General features: G+C 44.8%; 1 pseudogene; it reads left to right on the top strand.

Annotated features, from left to right (window-relative positions):
• The window catches only part of LOC101358914 (ectonucleotide pyrophosphatase/phosphodiesterase family member 7-like), a 45,734-nt pseudogene that overhangs the window by 26,919 nt on the left and 4,177 nt on the right, over positions 1-14,638 (top strand).

Genomic DNA, 14,638 nt, shown 5'->3' with positions numbered 1-14,638 from the left:
AAAAATAAAAAAAAAAAAGTCCAGACTAACTGGACCAGTTGAGACCAGAGGACTCCCTGAGACTATCGCCCTGAGACACTCTTTAAACCTTGAACTGAAACTATCCTGAGATCACATTTTTTAGCGAAACAGCAGAGTTGTACACAAAATAAAGGATATTACCCATAAGAACAGTGCTCTACTAAAAGACCATCTGTATGAAACCAAAAGGTCAACATTTACTCTAACACACAAATGAGACGATAAGGGGCCAGAGAAACTAGAGCACTGGAAATGGAACGACCAGAACACAATTACAGAGCATGCTGAGACAGTGTGAAAAATGCAACTGATGTCATCGAACAATTTGTGTGGAAATTGTCAAAGGGGAACCTAACTTTCCATGTAAATTTTCACCAAAAACACAATAAAATATTATTTAAAAAAACATTAGCTTGAGAGGGTTCCAGGGGCCATTCATTACTGCCGTGAAAAGACAGAAGTCAGAGCTATGCTCAGTCACCAGCCAAGGGCTTCACTCCCAGCCCCAAAACCTGGTGCCAACTCCGAGTGTTCTCAGTGAGCTTCCAAAGCCATCATTTGAAAATATAACTTCATGCTTCTTCCCCAAGACACCAGCCAAGGAAACACCTTTGCTCCAAACCTGCCCTTGGTACCTGGCCTGCCACGTCTCCACTCCCAGCATCAAAGAATAATTCATCTTTATGTTTTATTTATGTTTCTAAAATAGGATATAGGTAATTTAAGCAAAGAGTTAATATAAAAAATACTATTTCTACAATCAAATAAGATTATGAAAATCAAGTCCAAGGCTAGGAGATGGAAACAAACAGAAGAACCGTACAGGTTCATGCAATTGCTTTGACGGAACATCAGATCTGACCCTGAGCTTCCTGGTAACCAAGTTGTAAGTTTTGTAATTAAATTTCCTACTTTTGTTATCAGGCTACAAGGTGGTGTGAAGCAGAGATTCAGAATGCAGCTGTGGGGTCTGACTCCTGGAAGAGGGTCCCAGCAGCTCCACCCTTCCCCAGCTGGGTGACCTTGGGCAATGTCTTACACTCTGTGCCTGGCTTTCCCCATCCGTAAAAATGAACATTATCATAGACCCTGCTTCACAGAAGGGGCCCTGGTGGTGCAACAGTTAAGTGCTTGGCTACTAACCAAAAGGTTGGCATTCGAACCCACCCATTGGCTACGCAGCAGAAAGACCTGGTGATCTGCTTCCATAAAGATTGTTGTTGTTCACATAACAATGTATGTATAAATTTTTGTATGAGAGACCAACTTGAATTGTAAACTTTCACTTAAAGTACAACAATAAAAAAAGATTGTTGTTGTTGTTAGGTGCCGTCAAGTCTGCTCTGACTCACAGTAACCCTATGTATAATAGAATGAAACACCACCCAGTCCTGCACCATCCTCACAATCATTGCTATGTTTGAGCCCATTGTTGCAGCCACTATGTTAATTCATCTCGTTGAGGGTCTTCTTTTTCAATGACCCTCTACTTTACTAAGCATGATGTCCTTCTCCAGGGACTGGTCCCTCCTGATGACATGTCCAAAGTAAGTGAGACAAAGTCTCTCCATCCTGGCTTCTAAGGAGCATTCTGGCTGTACTTCTTCCAAGACAGATTTATTTGTTTTTCTCGCAGTCGAAAACCCTATAAGGCAGCTCTGTTCTGTCACATGGGGTCACTATGAGTCCAAATCAACCTGAAGGCAACTAACAACAAAAACAAGGCTCCAGAACTGACAGAATACCAACTGAGATATTTCAACAAATGGAGGCAGCGCTGGAGGGGCTCACTTATCTACGCCAAGAAATCTGGAAGACAGCTACCTGGCCATACAACTGGAAGAGATCCATATTTGTGCCCATTTCAAAGAAAGGTGATCCAACAGAATGCAGAAATTATCAAATAAGATCACACGCAAGTAAAATTTTGGTGAAGATAGTTCAGAAATGGTTGCAGCAGTACACTGACAGGGAACTGCCAGAAATTCAAGCTGGATTCAGAAGAGGACATGGAACAAAAGTTATCACTGCTGATATCAGATGAATCTTGGCTGAAAGCAGAGAGTATCAGAAAGATTTTTACTTGTGTGTTATTGACTATGCAAAGGCATTCGTCTGTGTGGGTCATAACAAATTATGGACAACGCTGCGAAGAATGGGAATTCTGTAACACTTAGTTGTGCTCATGAGGAACCTGTATTTGGACCAAGAGGCAGTCACTGGAACAGAACAAGGGGATACTTTGTGGTTTAAAGTCAAGAAAGGTGTGCATCAGGGTTGTATCCTTTCACCATACCTATTTAATCTGTATGTTGAGCAAATAATCTGAGAAACTGGACTATGTGAAGAAGAACATAGCATCAGGATTGGAGGAAGATTCATTAACAACCTGCAATATGCAGATAACACAACTTTGACTGCTGAAAGTGAAGAGGACTTGAAGCACTTCCTAATGAAGATCAAAGACCACAGCCTTCAGTATGGATTACACCTCAACATAAAACAAAAACCCTCACAACTGGACCAATGAGCAACATCATGATAAACATCATGAAAATAGTGAAGTTGTCAAGGACTTCATTTTACTGGGATCCACTATCAATACCCGTGGAAGCAGCAGTCAAGAAATCAAATGACATATTGCATTGGGCTAATCTGCTGAAAAGACCTCTTTAAAGTGTTCAAAAACAAAGATGTCACTTTGAGGATTAAGTTGTGCCTGACTCAAGCCATGGTATTTTCAACTGCATCATACACATGCGAAAGCTGGGCAATGAATAAGGAAGGCTAAAGAAAAATCGACACCTTTGAATTATGGTGTTGGCAAAGAATACTGAATATCCCGTGGACTGCCAGAAGAACGAACAAATCTGTCTTGGAAGAAGTACAGACAGTATGCTCCTTAGAAGGGAGGACGGCAAGACTTCATCTCACATACTTTGGACATGTTATCAGGAGGGACCAGTACCTGGAAAAAAACATCATGCTCAGTAAAAGGAGAGGGTCAGCGAAAAAAAGTAAGACCCTCAACGAGATGGACTGGCACAGTGGCTGCAACCATGGGCTCAAACATAGCAACGACTGTGAGGTTAGTGTGGAGCCAGGCAGTGTTTCATTCTGTTGTACATAGGGTCGCTATGAGTTGGAACCAACTCCACGGCACGTAACAACAACTGCTTCACTGAGTTTAGGAGGATTAACTGAGAGAATGCATGTAAGGTGCTTAGAACTAAATGCTCAAAAAATATCAGTCTTTCTTATGAGTGGAATCATCGTAGCCCTTCTCCAGCTGGCCATTGCAGGTCTAGACCAGTGCCATCCAACAGAAGATTCTGCCATGATGGACATGTTCTATTCTGTGCAGTTCAATATGGCAGCCACTGGCCACATGTGGCCACTGAGTCCTCGAAAAGTGTCTAGTGTGACTGAGGAATTAAATGTTTAATTTTAATTGGTTTTAAGTTTAAATACCTCATGTGGCTAATGGCTATCAGACGGACAGCGCGGGGGGTTGTCAATGGCCTTCTCCCACCTCAGATCTATTTTCTTCCTCACTGTTGGGCTCTAGACGTCTCCATCCTCTGCCACATTTTCAAACCTTTAGGCATCCACCAGGCAAATAAACTCTGCCCTCCAAGACAAAAACATCTGTCGCACTTGCTATATGCCAGGCACTGACGAAGTGCTTGATGTATATTAATTCATAACAAGTCTGAGGTAGGTGCTAGGCTTATGCCCATTTAGTAGATGGCAAACTGAGACACAGATGAGTGATATGAGTCCTCAAAGTCACACAGCTAGTGAGTGCAGAACTGGGATTTGAACTCACTCTGGGTCCAGCAACTGTACTCTTAGCTGGGGCATAATATTACTTCTGTAGCGAAAACATTTAGTCCCGGATTTCATTGCTAAATATAGTATTGTTGTTGGGTGCTGTCGAGTTGATTCTGTCTCTTAACGACCCCATATGACAGAGTAGAACTTCCCCATAGGGTTTTGTAGTCTATAATCTTTACGGGAGCAGATCACCAAGTCTTTCTCCCATGGAGCCACTGGTGGGTTTGAACCACCAACCTTCTGGTTTGCAACCAAGAACTTAACCATTGTACCACCAGGACTTCTTGAATCTAGCATGCCAAAAAAACCAACCCCATTGCCGTCTAGTCAATTCCAATTCATAGTGACCCTACAGGACAGAGTAGAACTGCCCCACAGGGTTTCCAAGGCTGCACTCTTTATGGAAGCAGCCTGCCACATCTTTCTCCCACAGACTGGCTGGTAGGTTCGAACCACCAACTTTTCGGTCAGCAGCCAAGTGTCCACCCATTGCATCACCAGGGCTCCTGTGAACTTAGCACAGCCTTTCCTAACCCACTATTGCAAAACCCAGGGCCTCTCTAGTCTCCAGCAATGGTATTTGCTTGCTGTCAGGAGGCTTCCTGGGAACATCCTTCTTTCCTGTTATTTTTCTTTTTCACAGCTCTTGTCTCGTTGTCATTTATTTGCAGGACTTTATTTCCTTCTGTTCAATTCATAAGCACAGTGTTTTTCCTCTTTGCTGAATTCATAAGTGGTTGTACAAAAAGAGGTGCTGGCGCAGGGGCCAGGCAATGGACAGCTCGTCTGGAAGGTGAACGTCAGGTTGCTGTGTCTCGCTCTGCCACCAGCAGTTCCTGCCACGGTGCAGGGCCGGGGCCAGGTCGCGAGGAGCAGCCAACGTAGCCACTGCGATTAGAGCAAACCTGTGCCCCCAAGTCAGCCCCCAACGAGCAAGGTGCCAGCTGGCTCCAACTGACGTTCCGAGGCTCATCTGTGCTGTCAGGCGAGGCTGTAGGAGGGTAGCCCGCCTCGTCTCCACCGCCAGGGAAAACCTACACTTTTCCAAGTCTCTTCCAGACAAGCTTTGCAGAGATTGGTGCGTTAATGTTTAATATGGTAAAAATGTTTTCCTTCAGTGACACCAATGTTGCCAGAGCTCATCACGACACACAGCAAAGGACATGCCTGGGCAGGGGATGCTTAAAAGATGGGACCCTGGTGGCCTTTGGATCAGGATCAGGAATGCGCAGGGTATAAAGCTAGAGGGTCCATCTGGAGCAGGCTCAGACTTTAAATGAGCCCCTTTGAGAAGTTAACATGACCAGTGGCTGAGATATTTCACCAGGTTCCGAAGTCCTGCTTCTCAGAGGAAGGCAGGCAGCCAGGGCTGTAAGACCCAGGAAAACCATGAAGACCTCAGGGTTTGTTTTCTGTCTCTTGGGAAGAGAATTAAAGAGCGAAAAGAGCCGAGGGAGGGGCTGAGGAAGCTTCTCACGGCTGACAAGGGTCTGTAACAGGACCGTGTTGGCTAAGACCAGAGAGGATTTGGAGAGAGGCTGGAGAGGGTGGCTATGGTTCCCCACACAAACCAAGTCCCCTAGCAAACAGCTTCCAAACTTAGGAGAGTTGTGAGCAAGACGGTGCCAGGACTTCTGCCTAACCATTTGCCGTTAAGTCGACTCCAACTCATGGTGACCCATGTGTATCAGAGCAGAACTCTGCTCCATAGGGTTTTGAATGGCTGGTTTTTCTGAAGTTGGTTGCCAAGCCTTTCTTCTGAGGCACATCTGAGTGGACTGGAACTGCCAACCTTTTGGTTAGCAGCTGAGCACGTTAACTGCTTGCATCACCCAGGGACTGCAAGGACATTAATAGCAAGATAATGCATCCCAACATGGGCCCATAATAACAGTCTGATTATGCATCATACAGGCCCTGAGAATAACAAGCTGACTCTATTGTTACTCTGTGCTGACGCACGGAATCTTAGCTTCCTTCTCTTCAGTGGCTCCTCTGGAGCACAGAAATGCAGAGTCTAAACCAACCCTCGCTTCTGAACTTCAAACACCAGGAGTCCGTCTCTTTTCACTCAATCATTCCCAGACTGAGTAACTAACCCCTTACCCTGAACCACACGTCCTTCCTCTGAAAGCAGAACAGTGACAGGCTGTCCACGCGCCTCCCTAAGGCGTTCGTGCCTCGTAACATGGGCTCTGTCGCCCAAAGAAAGAGACGAGGCAAAATGCAAACCCAAAGGGCAACTTCTCCTCTAATTCTTGGTTCTTAAGAGTTAGGTGGACTCTGAACAAAACTCAAGAGTCAGAATTTGCCTACGAGAAGTCCCAACCCTTGCTGTAAGGAAGCAACTTAAGAGTAATAGCCACAGAGATGCAAGACTACACTAAGGGAGAAAAATGAAGCTAATAAAGCTAGTGATTTTCCAATCGCTACTGCGGCTGAAAACACTGATTATGCTAATTAAAGGGGAGAATAGTAAATACCCACTCTTTTGCATCCAATTAAGTGCTCAGATTATTTCTCAGAAGTATTTGTTGAAAATAGCACTTTTGATTATCAAGGGTCCCAAATAAACAGAGTTAAGTGTGTATGAGCGTGTGCGTGTGTGTATACGTGCACACACATTCCTCTCTGGAGCTCAGCCCACACAGCAGCATAGCTCCTCAAATTCCTATGAGACCAAGTGAGAAAAATCATAGCTTCCTAAGACCACAGCTTGGGATAGCTTTAAAGAAGGTTGTGTGTTGAAGACACACCACGAAAAATAATAATAATAATAATTTCAGGTTGGGAACATCTGACATGTAATGTGCAAACATCAGGAGCTCAAATGAATATTCAGGGCTACTTAAGTCCCTCATAATGTCAGGGTCGGCTTATTGTAGATAATAACAGCCAACCAAACCATGTTCTGCAGAGTGTTAGTGGTTTCATCCTTCTAATCCATTCCATACTTCAGGGCAAAGTCAATTTATATGTAAGTTAAACAAAGTGCCATGGCTAAAAAACTGAGAATTATGTTTAATGTCAATCAGGAAGGCAATAAACAAATATTAGAGCATTTGCAAGTTAAAGCAACCAGAGCGATTCCATTACCAGAAAGGAAAATGTGCTACCTTTAGGGGCTACAAATAAGATGCTGGAGCCCAAAGATGGAAGAAATGCTGTACTTATTTCCATGAGTTAATCAGAAGTGAGAGTAAGATTAATTTCTCACCCAGAAAAGGAGATGAGACTCATGCGTTCATGCAACATGCATCAGACCAACAGGGAGCACCTGCTCTGTGCCAGGCCTGTTCTAGGTCGACTTTTTGGCATAAATTTACAGGTAGAAAAACTGAGGCACTTTATAGTATATCCACAAAATGGAATACTACACAATGATAAGAACAACGATGAAGCCATGAAACATCTTATAACATGGAAGAATCTGGAGGGCATTATGCTGAGTGAATTTAGTCAGTCACAGAAGGACAAATATTGTATAAGAACACTATTATAAGAACTCAAGAAAAGCTTTAAACACGGAAGACAACAGTCTTTGATGGTTACAAGCGTGGGGAGGGGGGGTGAGGGTTATTCACTAACTAGATGGTGGACAAGAATTGTCTTAAGTGAAGGGAAGGACGGCACACACTACAGGGGAAGTCAGCACAACTGGACTAAACCAAAGCTAAGAAGTTTCCTGAATATGATCAAACACTTCACGGGACAGAGTAGCAGGGGTGGGGGTCTGGGGACCATGCTTTCAAGGGACATCTAGGTCAATTGGCATAACAAAGTTTATCAGAAAAATGTTCTGCATCCTACTTTGCTGAGTGGCGTCTGGGGTCTTAAAATCTTGCAAGCGGCCATCTAAGATGCATCAATTGGTCCCAACCACCTGGAGTAAAGGAGAATGAAGAACACCAAAGACACAAGGAAAGTATTGGCCCAAGAGACAGAAAAGGCCACATAAACCAGAGACTTCATCAGCCTGAGATGAGAAGAACTAGATGGTGCCCAGCTACCACCAATGACCGCTCTGACAGGGAATACAACAGAGAGTCCCTGATGGAGCAGGAGAAAGGTGGGGTGCAGAACTCAAATTCTAGTAAAAAGAGCAGACTTAATGGTCTAACTGAGACTGGAGGAACCACGGAAAGCATGGCCCCTGGATTCTCTATCAGCCCAGAATTAAAACAATTTCTGAGGCCAACTCTTCAGAAAAAGATTGGACTGGACTGTGGGACATAAAATGATACTCATGAAGAGTGTGCTTCTTAGCTGAAGTAGATACATGAGTCTAAAAGGCAGCTTCTGTCCAGAGGTGAGATGGAAAGGCAGAGACGGTCAGGAGCTGGCTGAATGGACACAGGAAATCTGGGGTGGAAAGGAGAAGTGTGCTGTCACAGTAGAGGGAGAGCAACTAGGGTCACATAACAACATATGTATAAATTTTTGTATAAGAGACCAACTTAAAATGTAAACTTTCACTTAAACTACAACAATAAACAAAAAAAAAGATATTAAAAAAAGAAAAACTGAGCCACAAAGAGATGAAAGAAATCCCTCGCCATCACCAACGCAGGAAGTACCATTTTTCCCTCCAGTCTAAGGCACTTGTTTTTTCCATGTTGCCATCTCTGAAATTAAAAGACATCAACAATCAATCTTTAAACCTGAAACCTTAAACCAAAACATCTCCTGAAGTCTCCTTAAAACCAAATGACAATTTAGCTTCACCAGTAAAGAATGTCTGCCTTGAGCATCATGCTCTTTTCAAGAACTATCTATATGGGGTCAAACTGACAACAGCAACTTGAAAGATTAGATAGGAAACTTAGGGGGCCGTGAGTGCATGTTAATGGGGGAGGAACAATTTGGAAAAAGAGAGTGAGAATGGTTGCACAACTTGAAGAATGAAATTGATGGCCGTGAATTGTACATGTAGAAGTTGTTGAATTGGTATATGCTCTGCTGTATATATTCTCAACAAACAACAAAAATAAATTATTTTAAAAAATGCATCCAACAGTCACTGAAGTGTCATAGTTGAATTGGTAGTACTGTTCTTCTTCTGTCATTGTTGTTGTTAGTTGCCATCAAGTCAGCTCTGACTCACGGCAACCGACCTCACGTATAACAGCAAAACATTGCCTGGTCCTGCCCCATCTTCCTGATGGCTGCCATGTTTGAGTCTATTGTTGCAGATGTTGTGTAGAGTCTTCCAACCTAGAGGGCTCATCTTCCAGCACTATACTGGACGATATTCTGTTGTAATGTAGAGGGTGTTTATTGGCTAATTTTCAGAAGGAGATGCCCCAGGAAACTCCACTGAAACCTGTCCGCCATGGGTGACCCTGCTGGTATTTGAAATATTGGTGGAATAGCTTCCAGCATCATAGCAACAGACAAGCCACCACAGTACGACAATCTAACAGACCGGTGGTGGACTGTTCTGAGTAACACGTAAAATGACAGCACATCTTAGATGTGATGAGATCCTGGGGAAGCCAGGAGTGAAATCCAACCTTCTGACTCTAAAACCTGTGTGTTTTCTATTCCTCTGGGATGGGGCAGAGATGTCAACAAGTTGGGCTTTGCTCATGGTGAAAATGATATGAGAAATGGCCCCCACAGAATTGTCTTCTTCACTCGCAGGGGAGAAAAACAGCGTCATTCCACTATCCCAGGGTAAGTGTGGAATACAACGGTGAGGCAGTCCAGAGGTCCCTTGTGGAGTCTTACGCCCACCGGAACAGCAATGAAACAGAGTGGAGGGAGAACACTGACATGGTCATGAACTGGTTCACCAAGGAAGACTTTGACTTCATGACCCTTTACTATGGACAGCCAGATAACGGGGGGCACCGGGTTGGACCTGAGACGGAGGACAGGAGGGTGATGATTCGGTGAATCGACAGAATCATTGGGTACCTGGTGGAAGCCACTGAGAGGCACAGCTTGACAAAGCACATCAACGTCATCATGTCAGACCACGGCGTGACCATGGTAAAGAAGAAGCCCAGTGTCACCGAGATCCTCTTGACAAACTACATCAAGTTCGGCAACTTGGTTGACTTTGGTATCATGGACTACGGAGGCTTTGGGATGCTCCTCCCTAAACCGGGGCAAGAGGAAGCCATTTACCAAGCATTAAAGGATGCATATCCTCACCTCAATGTCTACAAGAAGGAGGACTTTCCGGAACGCTTTCTTTTTGCTAAACATGAGCAGGTCCTGGCAATCGTGATGTATGCCGACTCTGGTTACAACATTAATGGGGTAAGTTGATGCTAAAATGAACAAAGTTGCCTTGGATTTGGGAGACGGCAACTAGGAGGGAACAATTCTGAAAAAATTTAGACACAGTGCACACACTAGGAGCTGTAACCCACTGTCTCCTAAGGGTTTGCCAACCCACTCTACACCCCACCCAACGAACCCTTCTCCGTGTTACCATTAGGCAATAATAACCACAAACATCCCTGACCAGTGCTATGCGTCCCCTTGCGCTAAATTTTAACATGAGTTATTTCATTTTTGTCTTACCAACAACTATATAAAAAAATAAAAATTGCTGTGAAGTCAACTCCAAGTCATGGCGACCCATGTGTGTCAAAATAGAACTGTACTCCATTGGGTCTTCAACAGTAGATTTTTCAGAAGTAGATGTTCAAGCCTTTCTTCCAAGGTGACTCTGGGTGGACTTGAACCTCCCACCTTTCAGTTAGCAGCCGAGTGCGTTGTACACAGAGTCGCTATGAGTCGGAACTGACTCAATGGCCCCTAAGAACAACAACATAGCCATCCCATTACTGAAGACTGTCCCAGGTATAGCTTAAAAAGCCCGGGCCTAAGGCTGTGGCCTGGATCCAAATATGGTAATTATGTTTGCAACCCGTATACTCGTAGCTTGTTACAACTCCAGAGCATGACAGGCAGGAGAAAACTAACGGGGTTGTTGTTTCATGTTGGTGAAAATATTCACAGTGAAATACAACAATTTATCATCTAAGGTATTTCTGAATCCCTCAAGTGGCCCAGAAAATTGAGACCACATGGCTGAAGCTAAGGCCTCACCAAGGGGCTGTTCCTTCCACGTGCATGTGCCCTGTTCGTAAACCGGGTTCATGTCTGTAGCTCAACAGGTTGAAAGTGGCGTTCACAATGGAGAGAAGACATGAGGGTGTTTAACGGGACAAGAGCATTCCCAACCTGACCAACTGAATGGTTAGAGGGAATACAGTGCTGTGGTCAGTTTAATCTTCTGGTTAAGTGACCACTAAGCAGAAAATTGACCACTAAGCAGAAAATCCTCTGGGTCTCAACGCCTCTCCTTGAATACATGTCCCAGATTCACATCCACCTTCCCGCCTTCACCACCACCCGTCTGTCCGTGTGTTGGACTGTGGGGGCTGGCATGCTGCTGTGGTGCTGGAAGCTGTGCCACCAGTATTTCAAATACTAGCAGAGTCACCCATGGTGGACAGGTTTCAGCAGAGCTTCCAGACTAGGACAGACTAGGAAGAAAGGCCTGTTGATCCACTTCTAAAACTCACCCAGTGAAAACCTTATGCTCACAACAGTTAGACCCGCAATCCATCATGGGGATGGCACAGGACCAGGCAGCGTCTCATTCCATTGTGGATGGGGTCACTGTGAGGCAGAATCGACTTGACAGCAACTAACAATTTATTTTTAATAACAACTGTACTGAAATATAATTCATATGCCATAAATGTACCCATTTAAAGTGTACAATTCAACGATTTTTCATATAGTCACAGAGTTGGCTTGACAGCAGCTAACAACAACAACGTAGATATAGACACAAACACAAGAAACACACTTGGCTCTAGAGTCAGATGCCTGGGCTCAGATACCTGTTCCATCACTTGCTACTGCATGTCTCAGGGCAGGCTCCTTAATCTCTGCGCCTCAGTTTCCTCATCTATAAAATGGGGATGATGGTAACAGCACCCTTGCAGGGCTGCGGTGAGGAGCAGTAGGAGAAAAAAAAAACAACCCACTGCCGTTGAGTCAATTCCAACTCATAGCAACCCTATAGGACAGAGTAGAACTGCCCCATAGGGTTTCCAAGGAGCAGCTGGTGGATTCAAACTGCCAACCTTTTGGTTAGCAGCTGAGTTCTTAACCACCACGCCACCAGGGCTCCAGTGGAGCAGAGGAGTTAATATATATTTATAAGGCATTCATAACCATTTCTGGTTCACAGTAAACACCATATATTTTAGCTTAGCATTACTGTCGTCATCATCATTATTATTATTTTTTGCTGTTTCTAACGGGTATACTTTCTTTACTCCCTTTCTTTAGGTTTTTTATTTCTTCCTATTCTTTCTGCTGGAGACCTGGTGCCGCAGTGGTTAAGTGTTCAGCTGCTAACCAAAAGGCTGGCAGTTCGAATCCACCAGCTGCTCCTTGGAAGCCTATGGGGCAGTTCTACTCTGTCCTATGGGGTCACTAACAGTCAGAATTGTCTCAACAACGACAGGTTTTTTTCTTTTTTTCTCTCTGCCACTGCAAAGGGCAGTGTCCTCAGAGTTTACGTTTTCTATTCCGTGGCTCTGACAGCACAACATTAACTAAGAGACAGTTTTCTTTCAGGGGACTGGCATCTAAAATGGTTTTTTTTAATTATTATCTTTTTCAGCGACTCATATTTCAACAAAGGGGATCATGGCTTTGATAATGCTCTCATGGACATGAAGACCATCTTCAGAGCTTTTGGGCCCAATTTCAAGAAGAATCACCTGGCTGAGCCTTTCCACAGCATCCACATCTACCCCCTAATGTGCAGGCTCCTGGGAGTCACCCCTGAGCCTCACAACAGCTCTCTGGCGGTCACCCAGGAAATGCTGCTGGACCCTCATGACCAGCAGCCGGGTGAGACACAAAAGCAACTGCCAGAAAATTGTCAGCGTGGGCTATTCTTTCCTGAGACAGAAAAGATTCAAAAAGCCGTTTCCAGAGGGGGGTTAAAATCCAGGCAGAACAACGCTGTGTTCCAGCAGCTCAGGAGGCCTCAGGGCAAGGTAAGAGCAAGGTAACAAGAGCTCTGAACAGGACGGGAGGAAGGGCGGATTCCCCAAGCGCTGGTGATGTTTCACTTGGCGCCTTCTGGACAAAAGGAAGGGCTCCATCGAGGAAGTCAGGCACTGATCCTTTTGATCCTCAGCCAATCGTGAGCAGGGTCTGCCTCAACACGCCCCTTTCAGACACAGAAAATCAGCCTTCCCCTGGCAGCACGATGCTTACTGGCGCCTTGCAAAAAGCCGCTCCGAGGTGAGAAGCAAAGCCTTACAATTAATTCCACTTGTTGCTGAAAAAAGAAGTGAAAGGGGGGGTCTGTAAATGAAGTTGTTAATTTTTAAGATTTCCAGATTTCCTAAATCTGGGCAGGTTTCTATGAGCCGTATAAAAGAAGAATGGGTTCATCTCTAGGAATTCAGTGTTAACCTTCTTCAGTAGGCTATCCATTTGTCATTTTGTCATAAGTGATGGCTTGTGTGTTGCTGTGTTGCTGGAAGCAGGGTCACCCATGGTGGACAGGTTTCAGCGGAGCTTCCAGTCTAAGACAGACTAGGAAGAAAGGCCTGGTGATCTATTTCCAAAAATTAACCAGTGAAAACTCTATGGCTCACAACAGAACACAGTGTAATTTGTTTGCTTTGGACACACCAGGAGGGATCAATGGCTGGAGGAGGACATCATGTTTGGTGAAGCAGAGGGCCAGCAAGGGTACGGGAGACCCTCGGTGAGATGGATTGGAACCAGAGCCGCAACGATGGACTCGAACATGCTGACGACTGTGAGGATGACACGGGGTGGGGCAATATTTTGTTCTCTCGAACATAAATAAGGTCACCGTGAGTTAGAGTCATCAGTCTGTCTGTCTGCCTATCTATATCTTACAAACACTGGTCATCTTTTCTTCTGTCAGGAGAGACACTATAAAGATACTGCCCAACGACTGATGGAGTGCTTAAAAAGCAATTATACTCAACGAGGAGGAGAAAGGTCTGCTTCCTGCACCCTTTTCCTTCTTCTAAGCCACTGACAAAGGCAGTAGCGGTTCGGTGGTAGAATTCTCGCCTTCCATGAGGGAGACCCAGGCTCGATTCCCAGCTAATGTACCTCCAGTGCAGCCACCACTTGTCTGTCCGTGGAGGCCTGCATGTTGTTGCGATGTTGAACAGGCTCCAGCGTAGCTTCCAGACTAAGACAGACTAGGACGAAAGCCCTGGCAATCTATTTCTAAAAATCGGCCGATGAAAATCGTATGGATCACAATGGTCCAATCTCATTGGGCATGGGGTCGCCATGAGCTGGAGAGCCAACTCAGTGGCAGGGTAACAACAAACTGCTGTGCACGATCTTCTTGGAAACTTACAGGAAGCAGGTCGTTTTGCAGAAATCAATGAACTGAATGACCGAGTCACTAAATTATTGAAGTTTGTTTTTTTTAAGTTTCAGAGTTTTGCTACAACTCTTTTGGCCCTGCCCCCAGCCCGTGTCCCACTGGGAGCCTGCTGCAAGATGTCTGTCAGTTACTGAGAAGCAGAACATTCCACGAACTGATTTCAGCAAATTGGCTTTCTGCAAATTGGCCATTAGGCAAATGGGTCATCTGGCGAATAGGTCATTTAGTAGCCAGCTTCTAACGACTTGCCCTACAAGACTTCCCTACAGCGAGCACTTCCTTGGGTTAAATGCACATTTCATTTCCATAATTAATATTCACTGGCGCCTGGATGGGGAACTTTCCAGGGAC

Source organism: Trichechus manatus, unplaced genomic scaffold (genome assembly GCF_000243295.1).
Source record: "Trichechus manatus latirostris isolate Lorelei unplaced genomic scaffold, TriManLat1.0 scaffold00024, whole genome shotgun sequence".
Taxonomy (NCBI): Eukaryota; Metazoa; Chordata; class Mammalia; order Sirenia; family Trichechidae; genus Trichechus; species Trichechus manatus.
Note: the sequence above shows the minus strand (reverse complement) of the source record. Positions and strands in the feature narration are given on the sequence as shown.